Genomic DNA, 15,923 nt, shown 5'->3' with positions numbered 1-15,923 from the left:
AGCAGTTTATGGGACGGCGAGCAGAGCGGCTGGTGGAGCAGAGTAGTTTGCAGGACGGCTGGCAGAGCAGAGCAGAGCATTGCAGTTTGCAGGACGGCAAGCAGAGTGGTTGGTGGAGTAAAGCGGTTTGTCGGATGCCTGGAGCAGCTCATGGGGGCGGCTGGCAGAGCGGAGCCCCATGGAGAGGTGGGGCAATCAGCTTTGGACTACGTAAGGTGCCCCTTAACCCCCCCCCCCATCTTCACCCAGGTTTGGAGGTAAAACTCTGCAGATAAACTTTTGAACTCTGGGGCTGCCCTGACCAGGGACAGAGACTTTTGGGTCCTTGGACTTTTGGGACTTTGGGTGATTTTGGGTTGCTGGACTCAAGAACCAAAGGGAAACGACACACCCCAATTTGCTTGGGGTGGGTTTTTGCTCATGGGTTGTGTTATGAATCCTGTTGGTGGTGTTTCCCCAACATAATGCCACATTGTTTCTCTCTGTTATTAAAAGGCTTTTTGCTACACTCAGACTACGTGCTTGCGAGAGGGGAAGTATTGCCTCTTGGAGGCGTCCAGCGGGGATGGTATATATTTGTCCCAGGTCACTGGGTGGGGGCTCGAGCTGGTTTGCATTGTGTTATTGGACTGGAACCCCTAGATACCAAACCCAGCCTATGTTGCTGCCAACTCTGACTGGCAGAAGGGTTACACTTCAGTAGGCTATAGAAACAGTAAGATTTTTTTTTAACTCAACAGGAGTTGAGGGTACACGGTATTTCTTGTAAGAAAGCAACGAGAATCATATTCAGCTTCCTTGAATCAAAACATTTTAACATAAATGTCAGTGTCTTATAAAAATAACCAAAAGAAACTTTCCCTTTCTCTATAGAAACCAGCGAAAGTGAGGCAACACAACAGATTTCAGATTATTTTTAACATATTGGAATGTGGCCAGTTGATGGACATAGACCTAACTACACCATCTGCCTACAAAAGACAAGGAATGTTTAGTATTAATGTAAACCAAGCATGCAACAGGGAATTATCTTCTGTTTCCCATATTACAGGAAATACGATAGCTAACAATAGTATGAGAAACAGAGCATGCCTGCAACTAGATGCCTGAAGGCCGACAACTAATATCAATAAGAAGGAAATGTTGAAGAGGATGGGGTGGGGGGAAAGAAGAAGGAGTTAAATTTGGGAGGTCTTTATGTGCAGGGTAAAGTTCTGTATCAAAACAAGCAAAAGGAACTACATTTCCCCCCCCTTCCCCCACCACTTGGCCAGTAGATGTCTCTGTTATACATATACAGACTCCAACGAGAGACTGCTGAATTGGAATTAATTTGCAAACTGGATACAATTAACTTAGGCTTGAATAGAGACTGGGAATGGATGAGTCATTACACAAAGTAAAACTATTTCCCCAGGGTATTTCTCCCCCCCAACCCCACCCCACTCCCCACTGTTCCTCAGATATTCTTGTTAACTGCTGGAAATAGCCTACCTTGCTTGTCACCATGAAAGGTTTTCCTCCTTCCCCTCCGCGCCCCCCCCCCCCCCCCCCCGCTGCTGGTGATGGCTTATCTTAAGTGATCACTCTCCTTACAGTGTGTATGATAAATCCATTGTTTCATGTTCTCTGTGTGTGCGTATATAAATCTCTCCTCTGTTTTTTCCACCAAATGCATCCGATGAAGTGAGCTGTAGCTCACGAAAGCTTATGCTCTAATAAATTTGTTGGTCTCTAAGGTGCCACAAGTACTCCTTTTCTTTTTCCTTCAGCTGTAACTTCCTTCCCCAGTTAAATCACATTTTGTCTCAAGTGAATCTTTCAGCTTAATATGTATGCACTATGCCTCTTTATTTTGGGGAGTAGTGTCAAACTTTTTCTCTTTTTCCCAGCCACCACATATAATTAGGAAATTACCATGACAATATAGGAAACTTTCACATTTGAGTTAGTACCTCCTAGCATATGGGATAAAGCAAAATTCGGTAAGCTAATAAACCAGGTAATGCTTGACAGATTGATGTAGAGAGTTCTGCTCAGTTATCAGTGTCAAATATCTATATCTAATTTATATCTATCTCAGAAGGCCAGTCAAAGCCTTATGTTGAATGTACCATAGATGGTATATTTCTGCTAACAGAACAATATGGTATTGATGGATCTTGTCATTTTTGCCTATACAGAGGGGTTTTAAATGCTCACAAATGCCTGCCAAGTACAGCAATTCTGTTCTACATCAAAGACCTAGATTAGTTTTGTTCGAGTTATAAAATGCATTAATTTAAGATTATATCCCTGTATGCTGGGGAACATATGTAGGTACAGCACATAACTGACAATTTGTCAGGCCTCTTTCCAAGCCTTTTACGTGAAGAATGGGATCCAATCTGGATCAGTTACAACTGAAAAAACATAATCTATGCAAAACTATGCCTCTGTTACTTAACAGTGCAAATTATTTTTGTGCAGTTCTCTTGCCCTGTGCCAATGAGCCGAGTGTGAGTTCTAACTCCATCTGGCCCTGATCCATGGCCACTCCACATGTGGCTTTCAGGATCCTAATCTTTCCTTTTTGGGGATCAAGGTCAGTTTTTATCCTTCAACATCTTAAGTCTCCCCTATGCAAACACAAACATGGTTCAAGTTGTCAGTGGCCTTCTGCAAAGTCCAATGCTGATACCATTTCATCTGTCATGCAACAAAGGGTATTTGTTTCATGAAAGGCTATATTCCTTTCCCAAGCATCTAAGATCCAAATCTATGTCTTCCACAGCTTGCTGCATGGTCATACTTCAGCAGGTCAAGTTGTTTTGGATCTATAAAACCATTTATAGTCTGAGGCCTGTGTACTCTGTATAGGTTCTTATAATGTGGTCATCCCTGTGGTATCTGAGCACCTTCCAGTAGTGCATTAACCAATGTTTCCAACATCTGTCACAAAGTATTTATTCTCCCATCCTCCCCCAGTAGGAGAAATGTGTGCAGGGGAGTGTATTGTTTTCATTGGGGGTGGGTGCGTGGGTGCGTGTGTACACATGTTCTGTATATATTTGATAGAGAAGGCAGGTCAAAGAAAGCCGCCTGGCACATGGAGCAGAAGGTGATGAGATTGGTGATTAGTTCCTGTGTGAGTTTTGTGACAGACATGGCAATTTCCTGCAATATCCTTGAAAGACCTTAGGGTATTAAGTATATGTAGTGTTGTGGGCTGGGATTGTATGTCATTTCATCATAGGAGGAATGTGACAAATATTGCAACCCCATCTTTGGGTCTGTTGGTTTAAATGAATGATTTATGTATGATTGGGTTTTACTCCATGGGGAAGGAACTCCTCCAGGAACAAAAAACATTGGGTGGTGATTAAGACCAATCAGCTAGATTGTAACACCCCAGAGAGGTACACATATACTAGTTCATACTAGATTCTCTGGAAACCAACAGACAAAGAAAGGATTTTTGGATAAATAGGTCAAGTTTAAATTTACTCAGTGCATCCTTTCTGATCCACCAGGCAGTCAGGACCTTCTGTCCAAGAGGAGGTCCCAGTCCTTCCTGAGAAGGGTTGGAAGGCCTCTGGGCTATTGGGGCCTTATAAGACTGATGGGTGACCTCTGGTAAGATTTTAGCATGCAGTTAGAATGCTAATTGTTTTTCTTTGCAATGCTTTCACCTTAAGAATAAATGTGTTTGTTTGCTTTTTGTCATAACTTACTATTGTTGGCAATTACAGCTGTTCATAGTCTTCAAAGAGAAAGCAAAGCATGGCTTGTTGGAGAATTAACAGTGTAAGCAGGGAACTGTTGTGCCCCCTGGAACAACCCCTGTAAGGCAGGAGAGCGATGTTAATATCTACCCAAGAGAGTGATGGCTGAAGACCCTGGACTTTAGAGTGAGTGCCCTCGAGGGACAACGAGGAAGAATACAGGTGACAAGTTCATTTCACAGTCTCAGACTAGCCCTGGGAAAGCTCTGTCTCCTGCACAGCTTTATCCTTATGGTAGAAAGTTCATTGTGCCAGAGGAGAGACGCTGTTGACCAAGGTCTTCATTCTGGATTTTTAGGTAACATGCACCCAGACCATTGAGCACACTGAAGATATGGACTGAGACCTTGAGCATTGCTTTCTATGGCAAGCTAGTGTAGAGACTGGCGGACATGTTTGATGTGTAGCGTTCTCTACTAGTTGGAATTTCCTAATGGTTCAAAGTGTCATGCCCAGGTATTAGAGATTAACTGTCTCAGGACTCTGGACCAGGTGGAAAGCTCAATTTGACAGACCTTAGATTTAATCAACTGGGGGTACAAGGTCAGGCAGGAGAGAGATGTTTGTGGAAGAGCTGTGACCTGGAAGCTCACTCTCCACTCTTTTCCATTGGTGTATTCTGCTTTTCCCAAGGGAGATGGCTCAAGAACAGAGAAGTTTGTGGTAGGAGCGGAAGTTCTTTGTTATTAATGGCACCTTAGAGACTAACAAATTTATTAGAGCATAAGCTTTCGTGAGCTACAGCTCACTTCATCGGATGCATTTGGTGGAAAAAACAGAGGAGAGATTTATATACACACACACAGAGAACATGAAACAATGGGTTTATCATACACACTGTAAGGAGAGTGATCACTTAAGATAAGCCATCACCAACAGCAGGGGGGGGAAAAAGGAGGAAAACCTTTCTTGGTGACAAGCAGGTAGGCTAATTCCAGCAGTTAACAAGAATATCAGAGGAACAGTGGGGGGTGGGGTGGGAGGGAGAAATACCATGGGGAAATAGTTTTACTTTGTGTAATGACTCATCCATTCCCAGTCTCTATTCAAGCGTAAGTTAATTGTATCCAGTTTGCAAATTAATTCCAATTCAGCAGTCTCTCGTTGGAGTCTGTTTTTGAAGCTTTTTTGTTGAAGTATAGCCACTCTTAGGTCTGTGATCGAGTGACCAGAGAGGTTGAAGTGTTCTCCAACTGGTTTTTGAATGTTATAATTCTTGACGTCTGATTTGTGTCCATTCATTCTTTTACGTAGAGACTGTCCAGTTTGGCCAATGTACATGGCAGAGGGGCATTGCTGGCACATGATGGCATATATCACATTGGTAGATGCGCAGGTGAACGAGCCTCTGATAGTGTGGCTGATGTGATTAGGCCCTATGATGGTATCCCCTGAATAGATATGTGGACAGAGTTGGCAACGGGCTTTGTTGCAAGGATAGGTTCCTGGGTTAGTGGTTCTGTTGTGTGGTGTGTGGTTGCTGGTGAGTATTTGCTTCAGATTGGGGGGCTGTCTGTAAGCAAGGACTGGTCTGTCTCCCAAGATCTGAGAGAGCGATGGCTCGTCCTTCAGGATAGGTTGTAGATCCTTGATGATGCGTTGGAGAGGTTTTAGTTGGGGGCTGAAGGTGATGGCTAGTGGCGTTCTGTTGTTTTCTTTGTTGGACCTGTCCTGTAGTAGGTGACTTCTGGGTACTCTTCTGGCTCTGTCAATCTGTTTCTTCACTTCAGCAGGTGGGTATTGTAGTTGTAGGAATGCATGATAGAGATCTTGTAGGTGTTTGTCTCTGTCTGAGGGGTTGGAGCAAATGCGGTTATATCGTAGCGCTTGGCTGTAGACAATGGATCGAGTGGTATGATCTGGATGAAAGCTAGAGGCATGTAGGTAGGAATAGCGGTCAGTAGGTTTCCGATATAGGGTGGTGTTTATGTGACCATCGCTTATTAGCACCGTAGTGTCCAGGAAGTGGATCTCTTGTGTGGACTGGTCCAGGCTGAGGTTGATGGTGGGATGGAAATTGTCAGGAACAGTATCCCCGATACTGTCACGGCTAACCTGGTGGCAGAACTTTGTGACTTTGTTCTGACCCATAACTATTTCACATTTGGTGACAATGTATACCTTCAAATCAGCGGCACTGCGATGGGTACCCGCATGGCCCCACAGTATGCCAACATTTTTATGGCTGACTTAGAACAACGCTTCCTCAGCTCTCGTCCCCTAATGCCCCTACTCTACTTGCGCTACATTGATGACATCTTCATCATCTGGACCCATGGAAAAGAAGCTCTTGAGGAATTCCACCATGATTTCAACAATTTCCATCCCACCATCAACCTCAGCCTGGACCAGTCCACACAAGAGATCCACTTCCTGGACACTACGGTGCTAATAAGCGATGGTCACATAAACACCACCCTATATCGGAAACCTACTGACCGCTATTCCTACCTACATGCCTCTAGCTTTCATCCAGATCATACCACTTGATCCATTGTCTACAGCCAAGCGCTACGATATAACCGCATTTGCTCCAACCCCTCAGACAGAGACAAACACCTACAAGATCTCTATCATGCATTCCTACAACTACAATACCCACCTGCTGAAGTGAAGAAACAGATTGACAGAGCCAGAAGAGTACCCAGAAGTCACCTACTACAGGACAGGTCCAACAAAGAAAACAACAGAACGCCACTAGCCATCACCTTCAGCCCCCAACTAAAACCTCTCCAACACATCATCAAGGATCTACAACCTATCCTGAAGGACGAGCCATCGCTCTCTCAGATCTTGGGAGACAGACCAGTCCTTGCTTACAGACAGCCCCCCAATCTGAAGCAAATACTCACCAGCAACCACACACCACACAACAGAACCACTAACCCAGGAACCTATCCTTGCAACTAAGCCCGTTGCCAACTCTGTCCACATATCTATTCAGGGGATACCATCATAGGGCCTAATCACATCAGCCACACTATCAGAGGCTCGTTCACCTGCGCATCTACCAATGTGATATATGCCATCATGTGCCAGCAATGCCCCTCTGCCATGTACATTGGCCAAACTGGACAGTCTCTACGTAAAAGAATGAATGGACACAAATCAGACGTCAAGAATTATAACATTCAAAAACCAGTTGGAGAACACTTCAACCTCTCTGGTCACTCGATCACAGACCTAAGAGTGGCTATACTTCAACAAAAAAGCTTCAAAAACAGACTCCAACGAGAGACTGCTGAATTGGAATTAATTTGCAAACTGGATACAATTAACTTACGCTTGAATAGAGACTGGGAATGGATGAGTCATTACACAAAGTAAAACTATTTCCCCATGGTATTTCTCCCTCCCACCCCACCCCCCACTGTTCCTCTGATATTCTTGTTAACTGCTGGAATTAGCCTACCTGCTTGTCACCAAGAAAGGTTTTCCTCCTTTCCCCCCCCTGCTGTTGGTGATGGCTTATCTTAAGTGATCACTCTCCTTACAGTGTGTATGATAAATCCATTGTTTCATGTTCTCTGTGTGTGTGTATATAAATCTCTCCTCTGTTTTTTCCACCAAATGCATCCGATGAAGTGAGCTGTAGCTCACGAAAGCTTATGCTCTAATAAATTTGTTAGTCTCTAAGGTGCCACAAGTACTCCTTTTCTTTTTGCGAATACAGACTAACACGGCTGCTACTCTGAAACCTTTGTTATTAATGAATTTACTGTATTGTTTTTGTCTGTAGAGGTCACAATAGATGTAATCTTATTTAGCAAAGGTACAGGGATAGATGCTACCTTCATATTGCTTCATGCTATCAAAGTCTAGGGGTATATGAGTATGTACAGTCCTTCCTCAGGAATAACTTGGAAAAGCTGCTCTACGGGCTACATAATATAAACAATTGCTAAAATATGTAAATCAGGAAAACTAATGATGTGTAATTACCCCCCCCCCATTTTAAATGTCTTAATTTAGTTTGTAGACTCATCCTCAAGAAGTCTCATAAGGAGAAAAGCATCAATAACATGAACTCTGTTTTAGCTGAGTAATTACTTCTCAGAGCTGGATTCTTAAATATTAATTTGCTATATGCTATTCATCATGTGGAAAACTGCATCTGTAAAGGCAAAACAAAACTGAGGCTCCTACTCTGAAGGTATTGGAGGAGAATGGCTTTTTGCGGCTAAGTTAGTGCTTGCTACATGCATCTTCTCAACTTACCAATAGATGCGCATGTGACACGTTTGCCTGTTGCCTTTTGCATGGCAAGTAGAAATGTTGCATTAGCAATGACAGATGCTATTCTACATACTGCAACGTGCTCTCTAAAAGCATTGCTGTTGTTAGTCACCCAGGCCGTTGTGACGGCTGCAGGAAAAAGATGCTCTTTCCAGGCATCTGACATGCTTTGAATTATTGCAACACAGTTTGGTTCCCAAATAACATGGCCAAAGAAATGCCATATGTGCTATTTTGCCCTCAGCCAAGTGAGTGCAGCTCCAACTAACTTCAGTCACAGAGCTCAGTGAATGGCTTCAAGGAAGAGCACCTACATAACTCAGGATTAGAGCTCACTTGCACCCTTAGATCCTGGGCCAAATATAGAGGTGAATCTAAATTACTGTAACTCACACCTTCTTCCAGTACTCGCAGTCTGTAAATTACACCCGTTTAGACTTGGTTAGACTGCCTTAGTCGCTCCTAAATCAATTAGGAGAGGTTGGCTGAGTGTAAGGGTGTTAAACTGAGTCCAATGTGGTGTAATTTACATGCTGTTAGGGGTTGGCAGTAGAGATAAATTGTGCCAATGTGGAGAACTTGGCGCAGGCTACTATCTGTTTACTGGAGTGGCTATATTTTTTCTTCACTTCTACACTGTGTTGCTATGTTTATGCAGCTGTTGCTAGTTAAAGTGGCCACTAATCTAACTGATTTTTGGGATGAGCTGTGGCAAGCATCTGCCCAATGGAACTCTCTAGTACCAAGGTCAAGGACATCACTGTAATGAAAGTGTTGCCTATTGGTTAGCCAGTGAAGGGTGGGGGGTGGCGGGGAGAGATTCAATTCCTACTTTTGCGACACAGTGTGTGATTTTGGGCAAGTGATTTAACAACTCTGAACCTTCATTTCACCATCTGTAAACTAGGGATAATAGACATACCTCACGGGTATACTGTGAAGTTGCATTAGTAATCCTAACATATTTTGCAATCCCTGCAAAGTGTGATACTGAGCTTGTAAGTGGAACTGTAAATCCATGTACCTATATTTGCAGCTGCCCCAAGAGGCTTTACGCAGCAGTGCTAGATTACGGTTCAGTGCCCCCACTGGAAATTGTAGATATTTTTTATCCTCTGAGAGTTCAAGGCTATGTGTAAAATCCATGCAGAAGAAATGACTCAGCACTTGGGTTCACTTTAACACCTTGTTGTTTTTCAGTCAAGACCCAGAACATGTCCACCTTCCCTACCCAGACATCCCTTCCTATCCCATGCCAATAAGAATACTCCTAGAACATGTACATGCCAGGAATACACTTCTGCTTACTGAGGAGGAGATAGTTGACAAGTGTGTATGTTCTCTCTCATCTCTGCAAAGAGCAGAGTCCCTCTGGAGGCTAGTCTGAGAGCCCTGCAGCATATTGAGGTATGGATTTCCCACCAGCTGGATAAAAGCAGATATGTTATTCTTACTGATTAGTATTAATGTGGCAACTAGGAGCCCGAGGCCTGGCTCAGGACCCCACAGTATTAAGTGCTGTACAAATATACTGGGTGGTCCTCCAGCCATTTCTGCTCTTCCCATTTTAGGAATTGGTTAGCTTTTAAAGTAAAATTTTAAATCAGACTTAATTGCAACAAAGAGCTTTCCTTTCCTCAAACAAATTATATATTTACACACAATTCTCTAATTGCTTACAGTATGTTGCCTTCCAAATGTAAAACCTGCTTGGGGATGCTGTTAATTTAGATATAAAATAAATGCAAAAATTCTATATTGTACAAGGCAGGAAAGATATAATTTCTTAAAAGTAACTCATTGACATTACAAATGAATAGGAATCAAAAGAATTTTTTTTTTCATTCACAGCAATCTTTACATCAACGGATTTCAGAGCACTTCACATTCAGTTAATTCATTGTTGATTGGGGGGGACTGTTTTAGCAGCCTAGCAACACTGCACGCTGATTTAGGACAAGAAGTGAAGAAGAATCATGTACTGAATTTAAAAGGCATGGAGATTTGCAAGAGACCGAAGGTCTTGTTTTAAACATGCGTACATGCCCCACAAAAGTGAACATACATGATTCATATAAACAAACCCACGAAGGTGCGCCTGATTCTGGTAACAGTGCATGCAAGTTTGCTCCATGCATTTTGTCTGTGTGCAATTCCACATTTGCATTTTTGAAAACTCAGGGGAGATGGCGTTCTGTGCCTCTAGGAAGCATAGCTCAGGGCTTTCAGCCCAGAGGGAATGGAGGATATGGTGGCTTTCTGCCACCATTGTGCCTTCCTGCTCCTGGGCAGTTCTGGGGACTGGCAGAACCCAACATCTGCACTAAACCTTTTTCCATTGACTACAAAGGGTTTTGGATCAGGCCCTAATTCCCTTTTAAAAAGATACTTCATTTAAATTGCAACAGAAACTAGAATCTCTATATCACTCTCAACTCTGCCCCTAACGCCTATCGCACAATGTCCTGCGTTGTCTTCAGCACCGATTTTTAAAATTTTGTTTTTTGCATATTTTTTTCTCCTGCCCCGAGACGTTTTTACTGTATTATTTTCTTGGTATCTTCAGCATAGTTACGGAATTTAGCTCTGACAGCTGGAGTCAGAGATTTCCTTCTCATTTAATACTTGTATTGAAAATGGTGAAAGGCGACAATAGAACAAGCCATCGCTTTTTGTTTTTGGCTTTTGAGCCAAATATTAAAGAGCAAATGAAGATCGAATGTGGAAGCCACCTGAGAGAAGAACTACTCCATCTTGAATTCTGATCCAAGTGAGCCTAAGAGGACTGGAGAGTACAGACTGTGCTACAGTAAAGGAACAGGCAGAACAAGAAAACCAGACCGAAAGCAAGGGAGGAAAAAAACCGACAGCAATACAAACCAAAGCAGATAGGCAGGCAGAAAACACTCAGCAAGGCAGTCAAGTTAAAAAGGGCTTAGAACAATCATATTATCACTTGGTTGGAAACCCCATCAATATATTTGGCAGGAGAGACTTATTTAGATATAACTTCAGAAATTCTCACAAAGACCCAGTTTGACATGCAAACGCCTAACATTATCTCTGAATACACAGGTGGCTTTTGGATGCAACATGCTGTATAACAGATGCCGTTGTAAGGGTCTCAGAAGCCACTCTCTGTACATTGATTTTGAGCCAAGTGCTCTGACAATGGGGAAGATTTGGGAAAGGCTGCTTGGCTAATGCTCGTTTTGTGAAACAAGCCTTTAGAACAAAAAATCTGGATTTTTTTCTTGGTTATTAGAGGATCTCTTCAGTAGCATTCTGTCTACTGTTCTTAATCCCACAAATTAATTTATATAATTGTGGAAATTGAACCATTGCAAAATAACCCTTATTCATATGTGTATATATATTTTGACACCAGTGTCCAATTTGGTCTTTGGTGCAAGTTTCATTAGCGCAAAATGCATCAACAAAAGTCTCAAACAGCAATCAATTCTTCACTAATATGCCATAAAGTGCTGTTCCACATTTCCATAAATGATTAAAAATCCTGCTCTGCTTATGCATCCAGACTTGGTGCAGTGCAGATAAAAGTGTTCCACGTATGATGTTTGCTAGCATTGTCTTTGGCGTTATGGACTTCAGAGATAGGGTTCAAAGAACCATGCTAAAGTGCAGCAGTAGAATGAGCGTGCTTTGCAGAGAATACTTCCATGAAATGCCAGAACACTAGTCAAAGAAAATAATTTTCTCTTGTTTTAAGGAAGACAATAGTCGAGAAAGCATAAGCAAGTGGAAAAAAGGTTGCTTCATTTCTGGACATTGTTGTGTTTAGTTATTTGCAGGGATTCTGTGTCAAGAAAGATATTGGTGCTATTTCAGTGATCTACAGTTTGAAGATGTAGAGAAGGAAAGTTGCAAAAAGAAAAGAAGTACTTGTGGCACCTTAGAGACTAACAAATTTATTTGAGCATAAGCTTTCGTGAGCTACAGCTCACTTCATCGGATGCAAAGTTGAGGGAAAGTTGGAGGAAAGTTGGAGCAAAGAAGGAAAGTTGAGGCTCTGTTACAAGTGAAGGACTGTAATGCATGTCTTCATCGAAATTCCACTTCTGACTCATTGAGAGTCCTCCTCTGAATTCCAGTGACTTAAAAATTAATGGTTGTATTGACATAGACATGAGTAATAGTGTTTATATTAGTTATTGTGGGTGTGTGGATGGTGATGTAGATGCTGTGGTTATGGGGATACCAGAGCTAGGTAGTCTGATAGACTAGATAGGTTTTCATGATAGTCAAAGTGAATATGGCTTTGGAACTTCTTCTCTAGGGGCCTGATCCAAAGCCCATTAAAGTCTTTCTATCTATATCAATCAGCTTTAGCTCAGACCACAAAAGTAAAGGAATGTATCCATCTATTTATACAGTCCCAATCGCCATAATACCAAGCACCTCTGCAGCATTTAAAAATACGTAGAGATGTCTATTGCTATTTTTCTTCCTCTCCGACCTATAGAAGAAATAGTTGGTTCATTTATACGGTGTTTGTTTTGCTTGTTGATATTTTCTTGTCTTCCTCCACTGCATCATTCTGCTGCAATCAAAACAGAAGGGCTGAGACCCTACAAAAATATTGTTGCATAATACAATGGTCCATAATACTACTCGGTGCCAAATACCAAGTCAATTTAAACTTGAGAATCTTGGCTGTAATTTCCTTTGTGAAGACGGAAGGATGAATATGAATTTCTGATTCTGACTAAAATGTTGCTACAATACCCCTATAAAATACAGAATCTCCTCTCTGTCTGCATTGCCACCTTGCTAAATAGAATGCAGTTAGGCTTGGCATTGTCAAAGGGTAAAACTAGTACATTCTCACATGGGACATGGTAATGTAGTAAGTCAGGAGAATTGCCAGTATTTCTATAACATATTCTAAGATGCCTTTGCTCAGGATCTCTTTAAACTAACGGTTGCAGAGATGATAAACCTCAGTCAGGAATGTTTAAAGTTCATCTTGTGATATGGAACAGGGCACATGCCACAAGCCAAAGGTGGACATCTACCACTGTAAAACATCTGGATAGTGATTGTCTACTCTTATGGTATGTCAACATAAAACAGCAAATGCTCTGCTGGAGTAAATTGATGCATCTCCGTTGACTTAGGCCAAGCTGCAGCAGTTTATGCTAGCAAAGAATTTGGCCCTATTTGAGAACAAATGACTAAGGGTCCTGATCCGAAGCCCACTGAAGTTCATAGTGTGACAAAGTTCCTCCTCTGCCTTGGTGGGTCCTGCGCTTATTGGCAGATTTTCTCACCTTGGAGGTTTACAGCAGGCCTCAGTTTGGGCACTTTCGTGGCTCAAATCTGCCATTCACTCAGTTAGCCTCATCACTGGCCAGCATGGGGAAAGGAAGAAGAACAATCCCCACAGTCTCTGCTGATCCACCCAGTGGATCAGGGAACAGGCCAGAGACCTTTCCCTCTGGTGGAACCCACAGTCCAGTTCAACTCCTCTGCTATCAAGTAGGGAGTTGGGGGGATGGAGGGATGGGGGGAACCCGGGCCCACCCTCTACTCCGGGTTCCAGCCCAGGGCCCTGTGGATTGCAGCTGTCTACAGTGGCTCCTATAACAGCTGCGTGACAGCTACAACTCCCTGGGCTACTTCCCCATGGCCTCCTCCAAATACCTTCTTTATTTTCACTACAAGACCTTCCTCCTGATGTCTGATAATGCTTGCACTTCTCGGTCTTCCAGTAGTACGTCTTCTCACTCTCAGCTTCTTGCGTCTCTTGCTCCCAGCTCCTTGCACGCACACCGCAGACTGAAGTGAGCTCCTTTTTAAACTCAGGTGCCCTGATTAGCCTGCCAGTCTTAATTGATTCTGGCAGCTTCTTGATTGGCTGCAGATGTTCTAATCAGCCTGTCTGCCTTAATTGTTTCCAGAAAGTTCCTGATTGTTCTGGAACCTTCCCTGTTACCTTACCCAGGGAAAAAAGGGACCTACTTAACCTGGGGCTAATATATCTGCCTTCTATCACTCTCCTGTAGCCATTTGGCCTGACCCTTAGAATAGAAAGATTCCCATTGACCTCCAGGGGCTTTGGATTCGGTGCTAAGAATTGCTCATCACACCTGTCTTTGTGTAACTTTACCCTTATTATTAATTATTTTACTGCGTACAAAATAACGCCGTATTGAAACAGTACCTCGCACAATGTGTGCTACAGCTGATAAAACATCAGCAAACTGGTTAATGAAAAGGAAAATGTATTTATTTTCCCTGAAGAGGTGGGCTGAGATGAAAGCCCCATTGTCAGCCACCTCTTGGGGTAGGCAATTAACAATCAGAAGCATACTATTCACATTCGGAGCTTAATTCAGTAAATACATGCTGCATAGTCACGTTCTACAATTAGTAATTACAGACAGATGCAATCAACAGGTCCTTTTCAACATCTTTATAAACCTCCATGTGAACTGCTGAGAGACCTCAAATGGGAGCGAATTCAAAGGTACACCCATGCCTCAAACACACTGTTCAGATGTCCTTGGTTTTTTTTTTAAAAGTAAAGCCAAAACAGAATTGGAAAAGGCCTAGAGATGGGAACAAGAGTGAGTGGAGGCACGCAGCCAGGGTGGATTTACATGTGAGGAGGAGAGAATCGAAAGCCTCGGATTATTCAGGTTGGACAGGAGAGGTGAAAGAAGAGTCAGGGTCTATGAAATAAAACATAGTCAAAAGTCCATTAGCTAATGGCTCATACCATGAGATAGACTCCTGCTGAACCTGAGAGGCAACAGCTTTACAGTGGGGAAAGCTAAATATCTGCTACTCTGTATATAAATGACCCATGAGGTTGGCTGCCCTGAGAAATCATGGAAAGCAAGTTGGAATATTTTACAAAGGGCCTACGGGTGTCAGGCATCCAGTTCCCATAGGGTCCTTTGAAGATCCCAGCCTGGATGTTTGTATGAACACAAATAAGGTTTTCAGTTACAGTCACAGAGACTTAAAACTCCTGGGGATTTCCTCTCCTAGAGGGCGGATTTCCTGCAATAGGTACGTCCTGCGTACCCGCCAATTGTGGATACCAACTTTTAAGACACTTGGGGTCAGATTTTCACAAGTGCTCAGCCATCTGGCATGTCCTAGTGTGACACTTAACATCAACGACTGTGTTGCAGCTTGTGGCGATTCCTTGATGTGAGGGAGATAGCTTTCAGGACTGCTCCTGGGTTATGTATGTAAAGCACTTGGGAAAGGAAATATAAAGGATATGTGCATGACCGTGCATGCAGGTTTGCGTCTTCCTTCTCTTTGCTGTCATGTGCTACTCAGAGAGCACTTGCTTACTAGGTGTAGGGAAAAAAATCCCACCTAAACCTCATTATTAATGTTGTACATTTTAACAGCTTCAGGAGCAGAGCTAATGCTTGCAACCCCCATGGCAGTTTCCTTTCTGCCCCCAAAGATGGCATCAGACATAAAGAAAGCAATTGCTGGATGTGATTATAACAGACTTTGCCTTTTTATGAGTGATGTAGCAATTTATGTCGCAGGAGACAAGAGGCCTAATCTATGCATCGGGGAGGCTCTGGGGTGAATAACAAATGCTGAGTGGATTTACCTCCTTTTTCTCTGAATAAACCCAATGCATTATCTTAATTGACTGGATGTACTTAAAACATTAGACAAAGTTCTAAAAGTCCCTTCTGTTTTCCTTCACAATGGTATCAGTTTTAGTCTCTATTTATCACTGTTGATAAAATGCAAACATATATTCAGTTATACCAGTTTAACAGCATTTTGTTTTCCTGCATTTAAATTAGAAATGCATAACACTATGCACTAGAAACTGCAGAATTGCCGAGCTGAGACACTCTGGTGGCCTAAGAAGAGAAGGATATTTTTCTTGTGGTGCAACTTCCCTTTCTAAATAGTGAA

At 42.6% G+C, this 15,923-nt stretch overlaps 1 long non-coding RNA gene across 2 annotated transcripts; it reads left to right on the top strand.

Moving 5' to 3' along the window:
* The first annotated feature begins 1,781 nt into the window (after window positions 1-1,781).
* LOC122456361 lies at window positions 1,782-13,047 on the top strand. 2 transcript variants are annotated; one of them, XR_006275251.1, is made up of 4 exons: window positions 1,782-4,427; window positions 9,201-9,407; window positions 9,852-11,881; window positions 12,023-13,047. It is a non-coding gene; the product is annotated as an uncharacterized LOC122456361 (long non-coding RNA). The 2 variants fall into 2 exon arrangements; XR_006275250.1 differs by lacking the exon at window positions 1,782-4,427 and having other exon boundaries at window positions 8,903-9,407.
* The last annotated feature ends 2,876 nt before the right edge of the window (window positions 13,048-15,923 follow it).

Source organism: Dermochelys coriacea, chromosome 12, assembly GCF_009764565.3.
Source record: "Dermochelys coriacea isolate rDerCor1 chromosome 12, rDerCor1.pri.v4, whole genome shotgun sequence".
NCBI lineage: Eukaryota > Metazoa > Chordata > Testudines > Dermochelyidae > Dermochelys > Dermochelys coriacea.
This window is presented reverse-complemented; position numbering and strand designations above follow the sequence as displayed.